Source organism: Ranitomeya imitator, chromosome 2, assembly GCF_032444005.1.
Source record: "Ranitomeya imitator isolate aRanImi1 chromosome 2, aRanImi1.pri, whole genome shotgun sequence".
NCBI classification, from domain to species: Eukaryota; Metazoa; Chordata; class Amphibia; order Anura; family Dendrobatidae; genus Ranitomeya; species Ranitomeya imitator.
Window position 1 is genome coordinate 431625972 of NC_091283.1, and position 19293 is coordinate 431645264.

Sequence of the window (19293 nt, forward strand, 5' to 3'; positions counted from 1 at the left end):
CTATCTTGCCTCAGAGAAAATCCCCAAAGGATAGATTAGCCCCCCACAAATAATGACTGTGAGTGGAGAGGAAAAAGACATACACAGAATGAAACCAGGATGAGCACAGGAGGCCAGTCTAGCTTGATAGATAGGACAGGATGGAACACTGTGCGGTCAGTATTAAACACTACAAAAATCCACGCAGAGTAAACAAAAAATCTCCACACCTGACTAAAGGTGTGGAGGGTCACTCTGCTTCCCAGAGCTTCCAGCAAGACAGAAAATAATTCAAACTGATAATGCTGGACAAACAAAGAAAGCACAGAATGGATAAGTCCACAAACTATGGACAGAAAAAGTAAGCAAAAACTTAGCTTTGCAGAACTGGTCAGGAAAACAGGGAATTCCAAAGAGATATGAATCCAACCAGGAACCATTTACAAGTGGCACTAGCTGAAGGAACAGCCAGGCTTAAATAGGCGAGAGAGGAGATGATAAGTGGAGGCAGCTGACAACAGCTAACTCCAAGGAGCAGCCATACCACTTGAAACCACAAGAGGGAGCGCAAGAGCAGAACTCACAAAAGTGCCACTTACAACCACCGGAGGGAGCCCAAGAGCAGAATTCACAACAGTACCCCCCCCTTGAGGAGGGGTCACCGAACCCTCACCAGAGCCCCCAGGCCGATCAGGATGAGCCAAATGAAAAGCACGAACCAAATCGGTGGCATGGACATCGGAGGCAACAACCCAAGAATTATCCTCCTGGCCATACCCCTTCCACTTGACAAGATACTGAAGCCTCCGCCTCGAAAAACGAGATTCCAAAATCTTCTCAACCTCATATTCCAACTCCCCCTCAACCAACACCGGGCAGGAGGGTCAACCGAGGGAACAACGGGCACCACATATCTCCGTAACAAAGATCTATGGAAAACATTATGAATGGCAAAAGAGGCTGGAAGAGCCAAACGAAAAGACACTGGATTAATAATTTCAGAAATTTTATAAGGACCAATAAACCGAGGCTTAAACTTAGGGGAGGAAACCTTCATAGGAACATGACGAGAAGACAACCAAACCAAATCCCCCACACGAAGCCGGGGACCAACACACCGACGGCGGTTAGCAAAACGTTGAGCCCTTTCCTGAGACAACGTCAAATTGTCCACCACATGAGTCCAAATCCGCTGCAGCCTGTCCACCACAGAATCAACACCAGGACAATCAGAAGGCTCAACCTGCCCAGAAGAAAAACGAGGATGAAAACCAAAATTACAAAAGAAAGGTGAAACCAAAGTAGCCGAACTAGCCCTATTATTAAGGGCAAACTCGGCCAATGGCAAGAAAGACACCCAATCATCCTGATCAGCAGACACAAAGCATCTCAAATAGGTCTCCAAGGTCTGATTAGTTCGCTCAGTTTGGCCATTAGTCTGAGGATGAAACGCCGAAGAAAAAGACAAATCAATGCCCATCCTAGCACAAAAGGCCCGCCAAAACCTAGAGACAAACTGAGAACCTCTGTCAGACACAATATTCTCCGGAATGCCATGCAAACGAACCACATGCTGAAAAAATAATGGAACCAGATCCGAGGAGGAAGGCAACTTAGGCAAAGGTACCAGATGGACCATCTTAGAGAACCGGTCACAAACAACCCAGATAACAGACATCTTCTGGGAAACAGGAAGATCCAAAATAAAATCCATGGAAATATGCGTCCAGGGCCTCTCAGGGACCGGCAAAGGCAAAAGCAACCCACTAGCGCGGGAACAGCAAGGCTTGGCCCGGGTGCAAGTCCCACAGGACTGCACAAAAGCACGCACATCGCGTGACAAGGAAGGCCACCAAAAGGACCTAGCAACCAAATCTCTGGTACCAAAAATCCCAGGATGACCAGCCAACACTGAACAATGAACCTCAGAAATAACCTTACTTGTCCATCTATCAGGAACGAACAGCTTCCCCACTGGACAGCGGTTAGGCCTATCAGCCTGAAACTCCTGAAGCACCCGCCGCAAATCAGGGGAGATAGCAGAAAGAATCACCTCCTCCTTAAGAATGCCAACCGGCTCAAGGACTCTAGGAGAATCAGGCGAAAAACTCCTAGAGAGGGCATCAGCCTTAACATTCTTAGATCCCGGAAGATACGAGACCACAAAATCAAAACGGGAGAAAAACAGGGACCATCGAGCCTGTCTAGGATTCAGCCGCTTGGCCGACTCGAGGTAAATCAGATTCTTATGATCGGTCAGGACCACAACGCGGTGTTTAGCACCCTCAAGCCAATGTCGCCACTCCTCAAACGCCCACTTCATACCCAACAACTCCCGATTGCCGACATCATAATTGCGTTCCGCAGGCGAAAACTTTCTGGAAAAAAAAGCACACGGTTTCATCAAAGAACCATCAGATTCCCTCTGAGACAAAACAGCCCCTGCCCCAATCTCAGAAGCGTCGACCTCAACCTGAAAAGGAAGAGAAACATCCGGTTGACGCAACACAGGGGCAGAAGTAAATCGGCGTTTAAGCTCCCGAAAGGCCTCAACAGCCTCTGAGGACCAATTCGTTACATCAGCGCCTTTCTTCGTCAAATCAGTAAGGGGCTTAACCACACTGGAAAAGTTGGCAATGAAACGGCGATAGAAATTAGCAAAGCCCAAAAATTTTTGAAGGCCCTTCACAGATGTGGGTTTGATCCAGTCATGAATAGCTTGGACCTTAACAGGATCTATTTCTATAGACGAGGGAGAAAAAATAAAACCCAAAAAAGAGACCTTCTGAACTCCAAATAGGCACTTAGACCCCTTCACACATAAAGCATTATCACGAAAGATCTGGAACACCATCCTGACCTTCTTCACATGAGACTCCCAATCATCGGAAAAAATCAAAATATCATCCAAATATACGACCATGAATTTATCAAGATAATTGCGGAAAATATCATGCATGAAAGACTGGAACACAGATGGAGCATTAGAAAGCCCAAATGGCATCACAAGATATTCAAAATGGCCTTCGGGCATATTAAATGCAGTTTTCCATTCGTCACCCTGTTTAATACGAACAAGATTATATGCCCCTCGGAGGTCAATCTTAGTAAACCAACTAGCCCCCTTAATCTGAGCAAACAAATCCATAAGCAAGGGCAAGGGGTATTAGAATTTGACCGTGATTTTATTAAGAAGACGATAATCAATACAGGGTCTCAAGGAGCCATCCTTCTTAGCAACAAAAAAGAAACCCGCTCCCAAAGGTGACGAAGAGGGCCGAATATGCCCCTTCTCCAAAGACTCCTTAATATAACTCCGCATGGCGGCATGCTCCGGCACAGACAGATTGAAAAGTCGGCCCTTAGGGAACTTACAACCAGGAATCAAGTTAATAGCACAATCACAGTCCCTGTGCGGTGGAAGGGAACTGGACTTGGGCTCATCAAATACATCCAGGAAATCTGACAAAAACTCAGGAACCTCAGGAGAGGGAGAAGAGGAAATTGACATCAAAGGAACGTCACTATGTACCCCTTGACAACCCCAACTAGTCACCGACATAGTTTTCCAATCCAGCACCAGATTATGTTCCTGTAACCATGGGAAACCTAGTACAACAACATCATGCAGGTTATGCAACACCAGAAAACGACAATCTTCCTGATGTGCTCGAGCCATGTACATAGTCATCTGTGTCCAGTACTGAGGTTTATTCTTGGCCAGGGGTGTAGCATCAATACCCCTCAAAGGAATAGGGCTTTGCAAAGGCTGTAAGGAAAAACCACAGCGCCTGGCGAATTCTAAGTCCATTAAGTTCAGGGCAGCGCCTGAATCCACAAATGCCATGACAGAAAAGGACGACAATGAGCAAATCAGGGTTACAGATAAGAGAAATTTAGGCTGTATAGTACTAATGGTAACAGACCTAGCGACTCTCTTAGGCTACGTTCACACTAGCGTTGTGCGCCGCTGCGTCGGCGACGCGACGCACAACGCACCGAAAAACGCGTGCAAACGCACGCAAAAACGCTGCGTTTTTCGACGCGTGCGTAATTTTTTGACGAAAATCGGACGCAAGAAAAATGCAACTTGTTGCGTTTTCTTGGTCCGACGCTAGCGTCAAAAAAGACGCACGTGTCGGAAAACGCAACAAGCAAAGACGCATGCGTCCCCCATGTTAAACATAGGGGCGCATGACGCGTGCGTCGCCGCTGCGTCGCCCGACGCTAGCGCGACGCACACTAGCCGAATGCTAGTGTGAACGTAGCCTTAGTACGCTTAGGGCAATCAGAGATAACATGAGCAGAATCACCACAGTAGAAACACAGCCTATTCTGACGTCTGAATTCCTGCTGTTCTATTCTAGTCAAAATCCTATCACATTGCATAGGTTCAGGACTTTGCTCAGGGAATACTGCCATATGGTGCACAGCTTTGCGCTCGCGCAGACGCCGATCGATCTGAATGGCTAGAGACAGATTCGCTCAAACCGGCAGGCGTAGGAAAGCCCACCATAACATCTTTAAGGGCTTCAGAAAGACCCTTTCTGAAAATAGCAGCCAGAGCCTCTTCATTCCATTTAGTGAGCACAGACCATTTTCTAAATTTCTGGCAGTATAACTCTGCCTCTTCCTGACCTTGACACAGGGCTAACAGGGTTTTTTCTGCATGATCCACAGAATTAGGTTCGTCGTACAATAATCCGAGCGCTTGAAAAAATGCATCAACATTCAATAATGCCGGATCCCCTGCTTCAAGGGAGAATGCCCAGTCTTGAGGGTCACCACGCAGCAAGGATATGATGATTTTTACCTGTTGAATGGGATCACCAGAAGAACGGGGTTTCAAAGCAAAAAACAATCTGCAGTTATTTTTAAAGTTCAAAAACTTGGATCTGTCCCCAAAAAACAAATCAGGAGTAGGAATTCTAGGTTCCAAAGCCAGAGTCTGGACAACATAGTCCTGGATGCTCTGTACTCTTGCAGCAAGTTGATCCACATGAGAAAACAAACCTTGAACATCCATGCCAAAGCATATATCCTGAACCACCCAGATATCAATAGGAAAAAAAAAAGACCAACTAGAGCACAGAAAAAAAAATGGTTCAGAACTTTCTATTCCTTCTTTTGAGATGCAATTAATTCATTTTTGGCCACTTGTACTGTTATGATGCGGTGGTCTAGGAGCAACATGGAACGAGCTCTGAGGGAAGTGGTAACTGTACTGACCGCAGACCCTAAGCTCAACACAACACTAGAAGCAGCCGTGGAATGCTCCTAACTCTCCCTAGGCATCTCGTCACAGCCTAAGAGCTAACTACCCCTGAAGACAGAAGCAGGAAAGCTATCTTGCCTCAGAGAAAATCCCCAAAGGATAGATTAGCCCCCCACAAATAATGACTGTGAGTGGAGAGGAAAAAGACATACACAGAATGAAACCAGGATGAGCACAGGAGGCCAGTCTAACTTGATAGATAGGACAGGATGGAACACTGTGCGGTCAGTATTAAACACTACAAAAATCCACGCAGAGTAAACAAAAAATCTCCACACCTGACTAAAGGTGTGGAGGGTCACTCTGCTTCCCAGAGCTTCCAGCAAGACAGAAAATAATTCAAACTGATAATGCTGGACAAACAAAGAAAGCACAGAATGGATAAGTCCACAAACTATGGACAGAAAAAGTAAGCAAAAACTTAGCTTTGCAGAACTGGTCAGGAAAACAGGGAACTCCAAAGAGATGTGAATCCAACCAGGAACCATTTACAAGTGGCACTAGCTGAAGGAACAGCCAGGCTTAAATAGGCGAGAGAGGAGATGATAAGTGGAGGCAGCTGACAACAGCTAACTCCAAGGAGCAGCCATACCACTTGAAACCACAAGAGGGAGCCCAAGAGCAGAACTCACAAAAGTGCCACTTACAACCACCGGAGGGAGCCCAAGAGCAGAATTCACAACAGACTGCCCCCAGTTCCTTGTTCATTAGCAGGATTATATCAGGCCAGAAACCAGCCTCAGTATCATGTGAAGTTAAAGCTGAGAACATGAACATGAGGATTTGTGTATTGAGACAAAAGAGCAGCCAAGGTTAAATTATAAATTTAATCGCCTTAAGGGCACACTAGACAATACACTATATACATGATGGTTATACATATACAATGATCAGATATGCAAATACAGATGATAGTATGATGGCTCAGTGGTTAGCACTGCAGCCTTGCAGTTCTGGGGTCCTAGGTTCAAATTCCACCAAGGACAGCATCTGCAAGGAGTTTGTATGTTCTCCCCGTGCTTGCGTGAGTTTCCTCCGGGTACTCCGGTTTCCTCCCACATTCCAAAGAAGACATAATGATAAGGAATTTAGATTGTGAGGCCCATTGGTGACAGTGCCAATAATGTCTGCAAAGCACTGTGGAATTAATGGCACTATATAAATGAGTAAAATAAATAAAAATAAATAAATAGTACAAAAGTTATAAGCAGATAAATCATGTCAGTTACCGGTTTGATGTTCAACCATTTGTGCTGTGCCACATGGGGGCATGAGGCTGCCAGCTGAATCTGTTTCTTCCAGCACGATACAAGACGTGGTCCCACCTCTAGAAGTGAACAGCAGGCTTGACAAAAATAGAACTCATGGTTTTACACAAACCTTTCAATCCCTTGGTCGGTCACTCCCTTCTATCCCCAGGAGGGGACTTATCCTCCTCCTCCTCTGAGTATTTTAAGCTAAAGTTCCTAAAACTTATGAACAATCATAACTTCCCAATGAAAAGTCATAAGACGGCAATTCTGATCAAGTCGGGCCCTCATTATACTTGGAGACCAAACCTACCTGGCTTTTACTAGCTGTTCAGCATAACTCCCCATCCGGAGGTGCTAGAACAGATCGAGACCCTGGAAGGCATTCGGTCTGGTCCAGAGGTCTCAAAAATGTAACCAGTATGTGGCTAGGATGTACAATAACACCCAATTCATCTTAAAACTCTTTGTGAAATTCCTCAGTTACACAGCATTAGCTCGGCAGGAGGTCATCTTATATGAGCTAGGCTACTAGCTGGAGTGACTGGACCACCTGCTGAGTCAGGTGTTTTGTTACAGCTACACATGCTGAAGGAGGATGGCAAGCTGCCATTAAATCCACCCATTCTTCACAGAGGGTAGCAAAACTACTAGAGAAATATCTCAAGACAGAAGTTGTAAATGATAAATCACCCTCACTGTGCACTTACATGACAGCATTGATCCTGAGTTGCATCCTGAATTATAGTCCAGAGCTGCCCTCTTCTGCATGCTTCAGAGATGAAAATCCTACTTGTTCAACTTCTGGACTGAGCTTGTACTAATAACTTGCTTGGTTTTTAAAGGGATGTCTGATAACAAGCTTACTGACACTTTCCAAATGAGCAGTTGCATTGTTTATTTTTAGTTCATATATATTAATTCATAAACTGTGAACTATTAAATAGTGATCACAGATGGACAGATGCTTTAGATCCTTTGAGAGTTTGCAGCAGGTATTGAATTGGAAATCAATGGGATCTTCCCTGTGAATTCACACACAATAAAGGAAGAGATTAATTTTACATCTGCTAGTTAATCTATAAATAGATTGTTCAATTAACTTGGTGATTTATTCCCCCTCCTTCTGAGTTAATGTGCAAGTCAAATGTAGTTTTATTTTGTGCAATCATCTAATACATTTATTGGGCATGCTCATATAATCTGAGATATACAGTACAGACCAAAAGTTTGGACACACCTCATTTAAAGATTTTTCTGTATTTTCATGACTATGAAAATTGTAAATTCACACTGAAGGCATCAAAACTATGAATTAGCACATTTGGAATTATATATTTAACAAAAAACTGTGAAACAACTGAAATTATGTCTTATATTCTAGGTTCTTCAAAGTAGCCACCTTTTGCTTTAATGACTACTTTGCACACTGTTGGCATTCTCTTGATGAACTTCAAGAGGTAGTCACCGGGAATAGTTTTCACTTCACAGGTGTGCCCTGTCAGGTTTAATACATGGGATTTCTTGCCTTATAAATGGGGTTGGGACCATCAGTTGTGTTGTGCAGAAGTCTGGTGGATGCACAGCTGATAGTCTTACTGAATAGACTGTAAGAATTTGTATTATGGCAAGAAAAAAGCAGCTAAGTAAAGAAAAATGAGTGGCCATTATTACTTTAAGAAAAGAAGGTCAGTCAGTCTGAAAAATTGGGAAAACTTTGAAAGTGTCCCCAAGTGCAGTGGCAAAAAACATCAAGCGCTACAAAGAAACTGGCTCACATGAGGACCGCCCCAGGAAAGGAAGACCAAGAGTCACCTCTACTTCTGAGGATAAGTTTATCCGAGTCACCAGCCTCAGAAATCGCAGGTTAATAGCAGCTCAGATTAGAAACCAGGTCAATGCCACACAGAGTTCTAGCAGGAGACACATCTCTACAACAACTGTTAAGAGGAGACTTTGTGTAGCAGGCCTTCATGGTAAAATAGCTGCTAGGAAACCACTGCTAAGGACAGGCAACAAGCAGAAGAGACTTGTTTTGGCTAAAGAACACATGGAATGGACATTAGACCAGTGGAAATCCGTGCTTTGGTCTGATGAGTCCAAATTTGAGATCTTTGGTTCCAACCAACGTGTCTTTGTGCAACGCAGAAAAGGTGAAAAGATAGACTCTACATGCCTGGTTCCCACTGTGATGCATAGAGCAGGAGGTGTGATGGTTTGGGAGTGCTTTGCTGGTGACACTGTTGGGGATTTATTCAAAATTGAAGGCATACTGAACCAGCATGACTACCACAGCATCTTGGAGCAGCATACTATTCCATCCGGTTTGCGTTTAGTTGGATCATCATTTATTTTTCAACAGGACAATGACCCCAAACACCTCCAGCTTGTGTAAGGACTATTTGACCAAGAAGGAGAGTGATGGGGTGCTACGCCAGATGACCTGGCCTCCACAGTCACCAGACCTGAACCCAATTGAGATGTTTGGGGTGAGCTGGATCGCAGAGTGAAGGCAAAAGGGCCTACAAGTGCTAAGCATCTCTGGGAACTCCTTCAAGATTTTTGGAAGACCATTCCCGGTGACTACCTCTTGAAGCTCATCAAGAGAATGCCAAGAGTGTGCAAAGCAGTCATCAAAGCAAAAGGTGGCTACTTTGAAGAACCTAGAATATAAGACATAATTTCAGTTGTTTCACACTTTTTTGTTAAGTATATAATTCCACATGTGTTAATTCATAGTTTTGATGCCTTCAGTATGAATGTACAATTTTCATAGTCATGAAAATACAGAAAAATCTTTAAATGAGAAGGTGTGTCCAAACTTTTGGTCTGTACTGTATATATATATTTTTATGTACGGAATAGTGGGGTGGAACGTGGGAAGGACAGTCTGGAAAAGTTAAGGATTATTCAGACTTCTGATTTTTTTGCATTACAGAAAAACTGATGGTTTATTCTGATCAAACTTTGATTAGAGTTGGTTCAGAATTTGAGCAGAGTGTGGCATCAGCGTCATCTGCTTTTCTTAAGTGTGACAACATTTTTAAAAAAATTCCCGACCTTCTCAATTCTAACAGTTTGTGAAAATATATATATATTTTTTTACGGACACTGACTTGCACTCCAGATTTTGATCAAATCCTCGGATCAAAATCAGACATGTCTCTGATATTTTCCACAGACAACTCTGAGAAAACAATCAGACATGTGAATAGCCCTATAAACTATCATAGGAATGAGGGCGGTCTGTGAAACCCACATATAGAAGTCATATGCAAAAATCAGGGGTCTAAATGAGCCCTTAATAAAAGAGGCTTAATCAGGGCAGAGAGTAGAGATGAGAGAACATCGTCGTCTCCTTCCTTATTTGGCAAGCTATAGCGCTTTCCGAAGAAGCTGCAGAGGGAACCCGAATACCATCATATTCATAATCAGCTGTTCCGAGCCGCAGCTGCATGTGTCGCGGCTGTGTGACAGGCACAACACATGCATGGAGAGCCCCACAACCTGGGGTTACCTCCATTGTCAGGTCAGGGCACAGATTATAGCCGTCCGAGAGGAGAAATGCAGAATGAACTGGCGGTAGTAAGATGCTAATCCAAGGAACAGCTAGATTGCCTTCAGACAGTCAGAATGAGGCCACTTTATGACATCAGACACCTTCTTAGAATCCATCCTTAGTCCTGCCTCAGAGATGATGCACCCAAAAAACGGAAGAGAGGTTTGCTGGCAGACACACTTTTCAAAATTGGCATATAAACGATTCTTCCTCATTCTCTGCAGAACATGGCAAACATACCTCCTGTGTGTGGGCAGATCAGGAAAGAACAAGTGTTCTCCCCTCGACACAACGGACCTCCTCATGATGCTTGATCAGCTTCACCTGATCAATTTGCATTGAGTCAGAGGAGGGAGCCGAAGCAGAGGTCTTCAGCATAATCGGCCTTTGAAAGGTAGGAGCCAATCGCACAATTCTTCTCTCTCGAGTCACCTCTTTGGAGCGCTCCTGAAATCTTATGTTGATCAAAGTTGCCAGGGACACCATGTCATAAAATGAGGTGGGTATATCAAAACCTGTCAGCTCATCCTTAATTTACTCTGAAAGGCTCTCCCAGAAGGTGGCCACCAGCATCTCATTGTTCCATTCAAGCTCGGAGGACAGAGTATGAAATAGGATGATGTATTGACCCACTGTGAGGTTTACTAGCGCAATCTGAGGAGGGAGGATGCTGCAGAGGAGATGTGACCAGGCTCATCAAATACCATGCCGAAGGCCTCTAAGAAGTTCTGAAGGTTGGAGACAAGAGGATCCCCTCTCTCCTATAGGGAATTGAGCAAGGCCAGAGCTTCACCAGTAAGATGGGACATGATAAATGCCACTTTGGCTTGGTTTGAAGCAAACTGATGTGCCAAGAGTTCAAAGTGCAGCATGTTTTGGTTGATGAAACAGCATAGAGTAGAATTACTGTCATAACGTGGTGGAGCTGACAGACGGGGTCCAGAACCAGGAACATAGGTAGTAGATTGGTGAGTCACAACTGAAGTTGCCGCAGCTTTGACAGGAGAGAATGCGGCTGTGGCTGCAGATTTCAGTGTGTCCAAGCGGGTGGTCACTGTCCGCAGATAGAAGATCTTGTCCTGCTGGTCTTTCTGGTGGGAGACGTCTTGGTAAAGATCGGAGATAGAGGAAGATTTAGAGACAGCGGATTCCATGGCGTGAGCAAACTGTAACTGAAGTGGTGGAACCACTGGGCCATGGTTTGAGGAGATCCTGGAGGGTCGTAACTAGGTGAACACCTGACTCTTCACTAGAGCCCCTGATGGTGGGGTTAGACTTGACCCAAGATGGACACCAAGTGCTATACCAGGATGGACTTCGGACATACAGCAGCTGACTCCCAAGGGGCAGGAAGCTGGAATGGCCCAGAAGGAAAGTTTAGCTAGTACAGTCAAGCATGGCAGGAACACAGGGATGACAGGTGCAGGCAGGTACGGCTGGTATACATTCAGGCACTGGCAGGTGCAGGCTGGTATACAGTCATTCACTGGTACGTGCAGGAAGGTACGGCTGGTAACAGGCATGCAGGGCCTGGCAGGCATTGCAGGAATACAGTAACACACAGTGGGAATGACAAGACCTAGAACTGGCAAGTGTGCAACAATGCAAAGTGAACATGTTGCTAAGGTACCTCCCAATAGGTGCAGTTGCCATAAATCGTAAGTGTCTCCCTGCCATTTACTGGGAACACTTTAGGATGGCACGCACTGTCCCTTTGAGAGAGCAGGAGCACACCCTAAGCAGAGGTCTGCAAGCCATGCACAGACCCCATGCAACAGGAGCAGGAGAAAGTGCAGGACGTGGCCCGAGGCCATGAGTGAGTTGGCGTTTTTGCCGGGAGAGAAAGGAAGCATGCAATCACTCCGGCTACAAATAGACTACCTGAAAGATTTACAATGTCCTGTACCAGGGTCGGACTGGCCCACCGAGGAACTGGGAGGATTCACCGGTGGGCCCAGGCACTTAAACCTGCTGGCATACAGGGCCAGCAGTTGCCTAGGGCCCCCACTGCTTCAGGGGCCTCCAGCCAGTGGCATGTCGCTAATAGCAGCACACCCAGCTGCTATGGGGCCTGTGAGTCAGGGGGGCCCGCCCGGTGCTAGCGGAGCAGCAGCTGGAGACAGGAGCCTGTCCCCGCTGCTAAAGAGAAATTAATATTCATGCTTCCCCACGCACCCAGGGGCGTTGGGAGGAGAGAATATTCATTTCACTTTAATAGCAGGCAGTGTTAGCCGGAGGCTGAGGCTAACACTGCCCACAGGGGCGGACATACCGCACGTAAAGCCGGTGTGGGTGCATCAGGGCCTCGAAGGTGGGACCCTGAAGGGCGGCTAACACTGAGGGCAATCGGTGGGCAGGGAGCGATCCCCGCAGCTTGGCAGCAGAGTGGAGCTGCAGAGATCCGATGCTGTCCTGCTTCCTGCCCAGCGCTTCCTGTCTGACACAGCAGTACAGCTGAATGACATCATCATTCGGCATTCCACTGTTTCAGAGAGAAAGCTGCCTGCTACGAAGATGCTGCTGGGATGTGCCGTGGCTGTGCGGAATGTGCAGAGAGGTGAGTGGTGCTGTGTGTCTGTTTGTCTGTGTGTATGCGTGTGTGTATGTGGTGCGGTGCTGTGTGTGTGTGAGAGAGAGTGGTGCCGTGCTGTGTGTGTATTGGGGAGGGCAATGATGTGGGTCACGGAGAGAGCAGTGATGGGGATGGTGGGGAGAAGGCAATGTTGTTGGTGGTGGAAAGGACGATGGGGATGGTGGGGGAGGAGGCAATGATGGAGGTGGTGGAATGGGCAATGATGGTGTGGTGGAGGAGAAGGAGATGATGGTTGTGGTGGAAAGGACAATGATGGTGGTGGGGGGAAGCAATGATGGAGGTGTTGGAATGGGCAATGATGGGGTGGTGGGGTTGAAGGAAATGTTGGAGGGAGATTGTAATGATGGGAGTGGTGGGGGAGAAAGCAATGATAGAGGTGGTGGAAAGGGCAATGATGAGGGTGATGAGGGAGAAAGCAATGATGGGGTGGTGGGGGAGAAGGCAATGATGGTTGTGGTGGAAAGGACAATAATTGTAGTGGTGGGAGAGAAAGCAATGATGGAGGTGGTGGAAAGGGCAATTATAGGGGTGGTGGGTGAGAAGGCAATGATGGAGGTGGTGATGAGGACAGTGATGAGAGTGGAGGGGGAGAACAATGATGTAGGTGGAGGGGGGCTGTATTATACCTTATGAGGGGGGCTGCATTATACGGAAGAATCAACAACAACAAGTGGAACACAATTGTGATTCTGAACGAAATTTATTGGTTATTTAAAATTTTTGTGGAAATTTAAAAACTGAAAAGTGGGGCGTGCGATATTATTCAGCCCCTTTAACTTAATACTTTGTTGTGCCACCTTTTGCTGCGATTACAGCTGCAAGTTGCTTGGGGTATGTCTCTATCAGCAGGGCCGGCGTCAGCACCCGGCGTACCCGGGCAAGTGCAGGGGCCCTTGCGAGACAGGGGGGCCCATTCAGGGCCGGCTGCCCGCATGCAGCCCCTGAGGCAGGCATCTGCGGCGCGAGGTGCACGCTAGAAGAGGGAGCACGGAGCTCTAGGACTTTCGCAGCTCCTGGAGAGCCGCCCACAATGCGTCACCGTAGATACGCAGAGTGACTTCCGACCATCCAGTGCCCGGAGAATGAGCCGCGCGTTGCCAAACAGGAAGTGTGCAGCACCTGCCATCTGGAGCTAAGGATTGCGGGGGGATGCAGAGCCTGGCTGAGAGGACAAGGTATGGGCTCTTATATACTGCGTGGGTTGTGTTATATACTACGTGGGCTGCTGTTTACTACGTGGGCTGCTATATACTACGTAGGCTGCTATATACTATGTGGGCTGCTATATACTACGTGGACTGCTATATACTACATGGGCTGCTATATACTACGTGGGCTCAGCTGCTATATGCTATGTGGGCTCAGTTGCTATATACTACGTGGGCTGCTATATACTACGTGGGCTCAGCTGCTGTATACTACGTGGGCTGCTATATACTACATGGGCTGCTATATATTATGTGGGCTGCTATTTACTACGTGGGCTGTTATATACTGCATGCGCTGCTATATACTATGTGGGCTGCTATATACTACGTGGGCTGCGCTGTATACTACTATGTGAGCAGTGCTGTATACTACTGTGTGGGCTGGGCTATATACTACTGTGTGGGCAGTGCTGTATACTACTGTGTGGGCAGTGCTGTATACTACTATGTGGGCTGTGCTGTATACTACATGGCTGTTCTATATACTATGTGGCTGTGCTATATACTATGTGGGCTGTTATATGCTACGTGGCTGTGCTTTATACTACGTGGGCTGTGTTATATACTACATGGCTGTGTTTATATGCGATCATGAATAGTGGTATGTGTTAAAGGGGAGGCCCATGAGACTCTTTCGCCCGGGGCTCTCAAAAACCTGGAGCCGGCCCTGTCTATCAGTTTTGTACATCGAGAGACTGAAATTCTTGCCCATTCTTCCTTGGCAAACAGCTCGAGCTCAGTGAGGTTTGATGGAGATTGTTTGTGAACAGCAGTTTTAAGCTCTTTCCCCAGATTCTTGATTGGATTGAGGCCTGGACTTTGACTTGGCCATTCTAACACCTGGATACATTTATTTTTGAATCATTGCATTGTAGATTTTGCTTTATGTTTGGGATCATTATCTTGTTGGAAGACAAATCTCCGTCCCACTCTCAGGTCTTTTGCAGACTCCAACAGGTTTTCTTCAAGAATGGTCCTGTATTTGGCTCCATCCATCTTCCCATCAATTTTAGCCATCTTCCCTGTCCCTGCTGAAGAAAAGCAGGCTCAAACCATGATGCTGCCACTACCATGTTTGACAGTGAGTATGGTGTGTTCAGGGTGATGAGCTGTGTTGCCTTTACGCCAAACATATCCTTTGGCATTGTTGTCTAAAAGTTCGATTTTTGTTTCATCTAACCAGAGCACCTTCTTCCACATGATTGGTGTGTCTGCCAGGTTTGTTGCAAACTTTAAACAACACTTTTTATGGATATCTTTGAGAAATGTCTTTCTTCTTGCCACTCTTCCATAAAGGCCATATTTGTGCAGTGTACGACTGATTGTTGTCCTGTGAACAGACTGTCCCACCTCAGCTGTAGATCTCTGCCGTTCATCCAGAGTGATCATGGGCCTCTTGGCTGCATCTCTGATCAGTCTTCTCTTTGTCTGAGATGAATGTTTAGAGGGACGGCCGGGTCTTGGTAGATTTGCAGTGGTATGATACTCCTTCCATTTCAATATAATCACTTGCACAGTGCTCCTTGGGATGTTTAGGGTATGTGCACACGCTGCGGATTTTGCTGCGGATCCGCAGCGTTTCCGTAGCTGTGGGTCCGCAGCAGTTTCCCATGCGTTTACAGTACAATGTACACTAATGGGAAATGCAATCCGTAGTGCACATGCTGTTGAAAAAACCACGCGGAAACACAGCAATTTACATTCCGCAGCATGGCAATTCTTTGTGCGGAATCCGCAGCGGTTTTACACCTGCTCCATAATAGAAAACTGCAGGTGTAAAACCACAGTAGAAACCGCACAAAATCCATGGTAAATCCGCGATGAATCGGCACTAAAAATGCAGTGTTTTTGCACTGCGGATTTATCAAATCCGCTGCCGAAAAAGCCGCAGTGGACCACTTCTACATATGCACATACCCTTAAAGTTTTGGAAATCATTTTGTATCCAATTCCGGCTTTAAACTTCTCCACAAGAGTATCACGGACCTGCCTGTTGTGTTCCTTGGTTGTGTTCCTTGGTCTTCATGATGCTCTCTGTGCTTCAAACAGAACCCTGAGAATATCACAGAGCAGGTGCATTTATACGGAGACTTGATTACACACTGGTGGATTATAGTTATCATCATTAGGCATTTAGGACAACATTGGATCATTCAGAGATCCACAATGAACTTCTGGAGTGAGTTTGCTGCACTGAAAGTAAAGGGGTTGAATAATATTGCACGCCCCACTTTTTAGTTTTTGAATTTCCACAAAAATTTAAAATAACCAATACATTTTGTTCAACTTGACAATTGTGTTCCACTTGTTGTTGATTCTTCACCAAAAATTTACATTTGGTATCTTTATCTTTGAAGCATGATAGGTGGGAAAAGGTTGAAAAGTTCCAGGGGGCCGAATACTTTCGCAAGGCACTGTATAAGAGGGCTGCATTATACCCTATGAGGGGGCTGCTTTATACCCTATGAGGGGGACTGCATTATACTATACTGTATGAGGGGGCTGCGTTAATACTTTATGAGGGGGCTACATTATATTCTGTGGGGGGCTGCATTATTCTCTCAGGGGGCTATATTATATTCTGGGGCTACATTATACTATATGAGGGGTGTTGCATTATGCCCTATGAAGGTGCTACAGTATATTCTATGGGGGGCTGCATTATATCTTATGAGGGGGCTGCATTATTCACTATAAGGGGGGCTGCATTATTATTCTATGAGGGGGGCTGCATTATATTCCATGAGGGAGGCTACATTATATTCTATGAGGGGGGCTACTTTATATTCTATGAGGGGGCTACCCCAACCCGTGCTACATAATTAAGACGTGTACTACCTTATATTATACCCTGATATTAGTGTATTTTAACACACAATTGGTGGGCTTGTATTTATTTCTATGTAGCTATATAGTGGGCCCCAAGAATGATTTTCTCTGGGGGGGCCACGGTGCTCCAGTCTGTTCTCCACAGTCCCCTTATCTGAACGACATACTGATACGGAATTTAGATTGTGAGCCCCAACGGGAACAGCGATGATAATGTGTGCAAACTGTAAAGCGCTGCGGAATATGTTAGCGCTATATAAAAATAAAGATTATTATCATTGAAATCTGTGGCTAGACCCCAAAATAGCAGCGCATGTAAGACCACTGGGGAATCTCACAGAACTGGAATAATTTTCCAAGGAACAGTGGATGAAAATCTCGCAACTGAAAATTGAAAGACACTTGGCTGGCTACAAAAAGCTGTGATACTTGCAAAAGAGGATGGTATTAGGTATTAACCATGCAGGGTGCCCAAACGTTTGCATCAGCCCATTTTCCTTTTTGTAATTTGTAAAATGTAAAAGATGAAAAATATATCTTTATCTTATTGCCTAAAATACAAAGGAAATGTGCCATCTTTAACTCTAGGCCTATTTAGAGATCATTTCATTTTCAACTTGCTTAAGGCTATGTGCACACATTGTGGATTTTTATGCGGATCTGCAGTGTTTTTGGACACGCGGAATTGCATCAAATCCGTAGTGTAGTGCACAAGCAATGTTAGTCAATGTGAAATTGACATTTGTTGTGCACATGCTGCAGAAAAAAACCCTCGGAATCGCAGCTTTTTTTTTTCCACAGCATGTCAATTCTTTTTGCGGATCTGCAACATTTCTGCGCTCATTGACTTCCATTGTGTCAGGCCAATCCACAACAAAACCACAGGTTTAATAAAGATCTGTGGATTTGCTGCGGATGTGGGTGCGAGAAATGCTGCAGATCGGGAGGGGGAAAAGTGTGTGGGCGGAGACTGTGTGTGTGGGCAGAGACTCTGTGTGTGCGGAGAAGATGTGCATGTCTGTGTGCATCTGTGGTTGTCTGCGGGGGTCTGTGGGGGTGTGGGGGACTTTGTGTGTGTGCGTAGAAGATGTGCGGGACTGTGTGTGTGTGCGGGTGATAGTGTGTATCTGTGTATGTGTGCGGGGCTGTGCGGGGCTGTATGTGTGTGTGTGTGCAGGGTTGTGTGTGTGCTCATGCGGGTCTGTGTGTAGGCAGGCATCGTCCAATGGGACTCCTAGTCCCATCCGGCTATGCCTGCTACAGTGAAAGGTAGCCGGAGGATGGGACAGCAGTAGTCCCATCATCCGGCTACTGTGTTCAAGTGTAAAAAAAAAACACATACACATATATACAGTACATACATACAGCATACAGTATATGCTCACCAATCACCTAGTCCTCGATCACCTGTAAAAAATGTAAAAATAATAAACCAACAGTATACTCCCTGATCCAATGTAATCCATTTAATAACGAGTGTCCCACGACGATCTCCCGTGGAGAGCTGTCACATCGGCAGATGCGACCGCTCTCCAGGGGCCCCGGGATACAATGACGGAAGATATCCTTCCGCACTGTATCCCTCCGCCGCTGTGAGTACAGTATAGTTCATACTGTCACTTGCGGCACCGCTGCGTGGGAAAATTCTCATGCAGCAGTGCCGTAAAGTGAGAGGCCATTGAACCCTCAGTGATAACACTGCAGGAGCCATTGTCTCCTCTCCATTACTAACCGGGCTTAATGTCACCTTACAATTAAAGGTGACATTAACCCCTTATTACCCCATATGCCACAGCTACAGGGCAGTGGGAAGAGAGAGGCAAAGTGCCGGATTTGGCGCATCTTACAGATGCGACATTTCTGGGGTGGCTGGGGGCTGGTATTTGTAGCCAGAGGGGCCAATATCCATGGCCCCTCTCTAGGCTATGAATATCAGCCCACAGCTGTCTGCATAGCCTTTTCTATTTATTAATTTATAGTGGGACCCCACGTCATTTTTTGGGGGGGTCCTCTATTTTAATAGCCAGTAAAAGCTAAATATACAACTGCGGGCTGATATTCATAGACTGGCAAGCTCCATGGGTATTAACCCCTTCCCAGACTAGAAACATCGGCCCCCAGCCATCAGCTTTCTCTCTCTGGTGCCATTTTTCCCTTTTTTTTAAAGTAAAGATATTGTGTGCAGATTTTGTGTGTTTCTTTATTTAACTGTTTATGTACCATTTTATTAGGTTCACTACTAAACATCGGCTTGGTATTATCTATCTATCTATCTATCTATCTATCATCTGTCTGTGTGTGTGTGTAAGCATTAGGCTAGGTTCAGATTGCGTTAGAGCAATCCGTTTAGCGCTAAGCGCTAGCGGGTTGCGCTAACGCAATGTGATTTTCGGGGTCGCGTTTAACGTCCCCGCTAGCGCAGATCCCTGATCTGCGAGAGCGGGGAACGGACCTCGGGCGCGCCGCGGACGCTGCAAGCAGCGTCCGCGGCGCGCTACAAAACACTGGCACATCGCTAGCACGTGCCGAAAATGGCACGCGCTAGCGATGCGCGTTCCCATTGCCTTGAATGGGCGCGCTAACGGACGCGTTGCACGGCG